Below are 6,724 nucleotides of genomic sequence, written 5' to 3'. Positions count from 1 at the left end.
TGTGCAGCCACCTCTGGTGCGCACCCATGGAACGAAATATCAAAATGCTGCATGATGACATCGGGACACACGCCCAACGTCATCCCACATCATTTTACATGTCAGTGAGTCGGGCCTACCCCTGCACGCCAACCAGAAGATTCAGCCCATTAACACTGAGCGGAAAAGGGCTGGGATTTTCCGTGCCCACTGGCATCGGGCATGTTCGATGGCATTGGCAGACAATATGGTGAGAAGGCCAAAAATTGGCTTCACAAACGTCGTGAAACCAGTTTACGATCGTCCGCTCAGCCCACCAAAGGCAGGCCGTGTTCCCCACCATCGGACGGCAGGAACTTCATTGTAATAGATCAGCCTATCATTATAAGGCCAGCCCACCGGACTCATCCCCCATGCTGGATCGTCCGCCCACGTCGGTGGGAAAACACACCGATGTGTTTCACAACAGCGTATATAAGGTGTGCCCCTGGCGGGCTGCACTTCTCTCTGGACTTCAAGGTTTGTTTGCCTACCTTGCTTCAGTCAGCACTCGCAGTCACCAGCACCAGGCTTCACAGGCAGCACCACATCACTTTTAGGGGGGCTCATGGGTTGGTTTTTGAAAAGGTGACTGAGGTTGACGAGGGCAAAGTTGTTGATGTGGTGTGTGCATGGACTTCCAAAAGGCATTTGATACAGTGCCACACAACAGACTTGTGAGCAAAGTTACAGCTCATGGAATAAAAGGGACAGTAGCAACATGGATAAGAAATTGACTGAGTGACAGGGGACTGAAATTAGTGGTTAATGGACAGTTTTTGGCCTGGAGGAAGGTTTGTAGTGGAGTTCCCCAGGGGTCGGTGTTGGGACCATTGCTTTTCCTGATGTATATTAATAACCTAGTGTTCAAAACACAATTTCAAAATTTGTGGATGATACGAAACTTGGAAGCATTATGAATTGTGAGGTGGATAGTGTCGAATTTCAAAAGGATACAGACAAGTTGGTGGAATAGGTAGACAAGTGGCAGATGAAGATAAACGTAGAGAAACGTGAAGTGATTCACTTTGGTAGGAAGAACATGGAGGGACAATATAAAATAAATGGTACAACTTTATAGGATGTGCTGGAGTAGAGGGACATGGGTATATATGTGCATAAGCCATTGAAGGTGGTAAGACAGGCTGAGAGAGAAGCTAATAAGGCATACAGTATCGTAGGCTTTATTATTGGGATGTAGAGCAGAAGAGCAAAGAGGTTATGTTCAACTTATATAAAACACTAGTTCGACCTCAGCTGGATTATTGCATATCCTGTTCTAGATGCCATAACCTTTGGAAGGATATGATGGCATTGGAGACAGTACAGGAAAGATTCATGAGAATGGTTCCAGGGATGAGGAACTTCAGTTATGAAGGTAGATTGGAGAAATTACAACTGTTTTGCTTGGAGAAAAGAAGACAGAGAGGAGATTTGATGGAGGTATTCAAAAGCATGAGGAGTCTGGACAGAGTAGATAGGGAGAAACTGGTCCCACTCGTGAAAGGGTCACGAAAGAGAGGGCACAGATTTAAGGTGATTGGCAAAAGAAGCAATCTCAACATAAGGAAAAACTTTTTCACGTGGCAAGAAGTTAAGGTCTGGAACGCACTGCCTGAGAATGTGGAGGAGGCAGATTCAACTGAATTATTCAAAAGGAAATTAGACAGTTATCTGAAAAGGAAGAACCTGTAGGGTGTTGTGGAGAAGGCAGGAGAATGGCACTAGCTCATTCGGAGAGCCGATCAGACATGATGGGCTGAATGGCCTCCTTCTGCGCTGTAACAATTCTGTGATTCTATGATAATAGTACCCGCATCAGTAATCGGTCGAAGTCCTCTCTTTTTTGCACTCGTATATTTTACAGCTACAGAAATGTATCTTTATGCAGCATCTTTAGCATGGTAAATCATCCAAGGCACTTTGCAGAGGCGTGATAAAACAAAATATGACACCATGTGGGGAGATTCAATGAGGGAATTTGAAACTTACCGCCTAGGGAACTGAAGGCCAATGGTGGAGTGATAAACATCGGAGGTGCTCATTAAGTGGGCATTAGAGAAGTGCAGATATCTCAAAGGGTTTTCTGAAAGGAATTTAAAACAGGGACAAGAATTTTAAAATCAAACTATAGCTTACCCGGGTGCCAGTGTCGGTCAGCAAGGAAAACACTGATGGGCAAATGGGATTTGGTGCAGGTCAAGAGTTGGAGTTTCAAATGGCCTCAAGTCTACAGATGTTCGGATGTGGGAGGCCAGCCAGGAGTGCATTAAAATAGTCAAGTCCAGTGGCAACAAAGGCATGGATGAGGATTTCAGAGAAGAAGAGTTGAGGCAAGGGCAGTCAGGTGATGTTACAGAGGAGGAAATTGCTATTGTGGTTGGAAGCTTACCTCAGTGTCAAACATGACACCAAGGCTGCCAACAGTCTAGTTCAGCCTCAGACAGTTCAAAGGGGAGGGATTGGGTTGGTGGTGAGGGAATGAAGTTTATTGACGAGACTGAAGACAATGAGTTAAGTCTTCCAAATATTTAATTGCAAGAAATTTATGCTCAACCAGCCTTGGATGTCAGACAAGCAACTTGACAATTTAGAACAATGGAGGGTTTGGGAGAAGTAGTGGTGAGGTAACACTAGGTGTCATTAGCACACATGTGGAAACTGACATTATTTCAAATGTTATAACTGAAGGGCAGCATGCAATGAAATGGGATGGTACCAAGGATAGTCCCTTTGGTATAAGAATGAGAAGGGAACCACCGATTCTTTGACTATAATTAGACAGATAAGAATGGAACGAGGGCAATCCAACCCAGCTGGATTCCAGTGGAGAGACCGTTGGAGGAGGATGGTATAATCAACTAAAATTTTAGAAAACCAATGCAAAAATCCCTATTTCCATCTCCATGTTAGTTACCTGTTTTATGGAGAGAGCTGGACTTTTAAAGTTGCAAGTCAGTAAGTTCATGCACTGGGCTTCTTATGGGAGGGAATCTGGGACATTTTGCAATGTAAAAGATGGGAAAACCAGGGGGAAATGCAGCCTCAGCTGCTATTATGCATCGCCTGATAGCCTAGCTAGATTGACAAAGATCGAACAACAGTTCATTTGACCACTTACTCAGCTAGGGATTTTGCATGATTACATTAGTCTCAGGAACAGGAGAAACAGTGTGTTATGATCCCCAGCTAAGGTTACCACTGGACAAGCCTGATCCCAGCTTGATAGATCCTAACTTTTATCTTGTTTGTTTAGATACGAGGTGAGTGGCTACTGAACAGAGTCACCGGAGTCAGCTAATGAAATTTTAACCAAAAAAAAAATTTACTCGGCAAGAAAAGATGAACTATATTCCAATGATCCCTCACCCACAACTATACCTTTACAGATATGTAAGGATAACACAAGTTACAAAAGCTGTCTTATACTTTAATGTTCATAGTAAATACATAGTCAAGTAAACCTTTGGCACCCTGTGGCCAGACACACCACACTCTGAAACCAAGTGACAGATCCTATGGATCTCTCCTCAACCCCCTCCAGACGCTTGTTACACTGTGAGCCAACCAGTCTCATTGAACTCTGTCTTTCACAAGAGGATTTCCAATCTCCACTCTCCAAGACCTTGCCTTGGAATCTTCTCCTAAACCGATGCTTTCTCTCAGTCACCTTCTACAAGGGTTCACCTCCAGGGTTTCCAACTCTCCTTCTGATGTCCCCCTTCCTTGAGTCACCAAATGCATTCAAGCTGTCTTCAATAAACTGTTTCTCTCTGACTCAGTTGTCAACAGTACACCACTGCTTCAAATGCCCACAGCAAAGAGTTACAGACCTTCAGTTATCTCTTTGGACATTCTTGCCTCTTGCAAGCTGTTCTCACTTTAAATCTGCTTTCTGCAGCTTTTGTCTCTTTAAATATGAAGCATGGAGCCTTTCTCTCTGCCCCTCACTCTTAACTTTACTTAACAGGACCTTTTCCCAGATTGCTGTCCTTCCTTTGACTAGAAGGTTTTCTTTGGACTTTCCCCTCTTCCACTCCCCTGGATTTTTTGGGGTTTTTCTTTAGCCTGGGACTGGCTACCTATCTGCTTTTTTCCAATCTCTCCTGGCAGCAACTTTCAGAACCAACTGCACTCAAACAGCTTCCAGAGTAACTGCTGCTTTTTGTTTTCTGTGTGTGTCTGTGGGAGGGACTTGCTTCACTGGGCCTCTGTTGCAAGGCAAACTTCCAATCCTTCTACCCTTGTATGTTTACCTTTACTTTATAGGAGTCATAAAACTCCACATTAGAAATGCAAGCACCTTTTAAAAGTGAAACTAAAACTCCATTTGACTTTTCTTAGCACAGAGATACAGAAATACAAATCAAACTTAAACTTTAAAGCTAAAACACATTCCTAACACCAACAAATATCAATATAACTTACTTAAACTAACTCTATTTCCTAACACAATGAAAATGGTTGAGTAAGTGGGGTTCATATCTGCCCACCAAAAAAAAATTAATTTAATGTTGTTCTCATTCAATATTCAAAGCAAGTTTCTTCAGCCCATATCACTTTATCACCTCTTTCAACTCCAGCAATGTCTCTGGCTTATTCAGACCATTTCTCCCACATCTTTTCCTGAATGAGCCTCGATTTTCACTATTTTGAGGAGAGGAAAACCATTGCTTTCAGCATCTGTGGTAAACTCCTCACCACAATTTCAATCCCCCAGGGCCACTCACCCTCCCATGTGGAACCAGACTGTTTGTAATCTTGACATCATATTTGACCCCACAATTACTTTCTGACTCCATATCTTTTGTATGCAAAAAGATTGCCTTTTTTTCTTTTCTGCACATTACCCATCCCTACATCTGCCTTAGCCCATCTACTATTGAAATTGCTATCTGCGCCATCCTCAGTTTCATATTCAATTATTTCAATAATCTTCTGGCTGGCCTCTTACTCTCTCCTCTTCATAAAGTTGAACTCATCCAAACTCTGCTATCTTTATCTTACCCTGCATTAAATCCATTCACTCCTGTGCTTGCTAACCTAAATCCACTCCTAGTCTGCCAATATATCCAATCTAAAATCTTATTCTCATGTTGAGGTTCCTTCATGGCCTCCCCCTCCCTATCTATATAACCTCCTCCAGCTCTACAACCCTCCAAGAACTTTGTGTGCCCCTCTGATTGTTGCTTCTTATCCATTTCCAACTCTTTAGCTACGCCATTTTGCTGTACCATTGCCTCCAGCCATCTAGGCCCTGAGTTCTAAAATTCCCTCCCTAAATCTCTCTGCCTCTCTATCTCTCTTTAAAACAGACATCATTGATCAGCTTTTTAGCCATTGCTTCTAATATCTCTTCCTTTGGTTCAGAGTCAGTTTATGTCTAGTTATGCTGCTGTGAAGAACATTACGGTGTTTTCCTACATTAAAGGCGCTATATAAATGCAAATTGTTGTTGCTGTCTGTCCGTTGTTGTTTTGTGTAATACTGTGTTCCCATTAGTCTAACTTTATCAATAATGTTAAATCGGTGAAATCCTTTCTGGGGCCAACTTTGCAAGCCCCTATGTAGCAGACACATGGCAACAACTGAAGAATGGTATCATAGTGCTAATGTCACTGGACCAGTAGTCCAGAGGATGTAAATTCAAATTCCCATCATGGCAGCTTTTTAAGATCTGAAAATTAAAAAGCTGCATAAGTAAAATCTTAGTGAATTCGCTGACATCTTTTAGGGAAGAAAATACTGCAAACATCCAGACTCTTCCGTTGTTTATAAATTTTTGTATTTATTTTCTTGATTTGATGCTGTCATTTCAGCCTCTATCCCACTCCGAAGCTAAGTTGCTAGGAATAAAATGAATTTGTCGTGTCCCCAGACTCAGATTACAGGTCTAGCTTGAGAGCTGGGCATACTAGTCCCAAGTTCCAAATTTCCTGTGCCAATCTTTACATTTCCATTTCTCAGTGCTGTTAGGTTTCACAAATTGATTGCATTTCTCCTAGGACTGACAAGGCAGCTGCTACAATGTCTAATCTAACAATTAATCCAAAAGATAGGAATTTAGGAAAAGAAGGAGGTCATTCAGCCCATGGAGCGTGTTCTGACATTCAATTAGATCACGGTTGATCTGTATTTTAACTCCACATACCCACCTTGGTTCTGTTTTGAAATTTTTACTTGACCCCACCTCACCCCAGCTCGAGTGCTTTGTGGGGGGAGAGAGCAAATTCATTAAATATTTCACCATTAAGGTCTCGTCTGGTACTTATTGAAAGTAGATTGGATCATGAGGCCCTCATTGATTTGCTGCTGGAAGGTTGAATTTAACCAATCTTGATATTTGGCCATAAACCTACACCTCATAATGCCTAATTCTCCACTGCTTGTTTACACTCAGTCAAATTGAAGGACTGTTAACCATCGCTGCTGTTGAGCTCTCAAGAGGTCTAAGGCAGTTTTTGGCTGGTTGAGAGGCAGGCTGTAATATCTTCAGCGTGTAGCAAGTTAAAAACTTTGCAATATGCATACATGCCACTGAGATTGTGAGTGAGAGGGAAGAGAGCATTCCACAGTAGTTTGAATGAAGGAAAAAACTGGAGCAACCAATGCAAGTTGGTCCATAAATCATAGACCACACATATATATATATATATATATATATATATATAAAATGTTAATGAGGGTGTGGATGAGATTTACCAGA

Source organism: Carcharodon carcharias, chromosome 25, assembly GCF_017639515.1.
Source record: "Carcharodon carcharias isolate sCarCar2 chromosome 25, sCarCar2.pri, whole genome shotgun sequence".
Taxonomy (NCBI): domain Eukaryota; kingdom Metazoa; phylum Chordata; class Chondrichthyes; order Lamniformes; family Lamnidae; genus Carcharodon; species Carcharodon carcharias.
Note: the sequence above shows the minus strand (reverse complement) of the source record.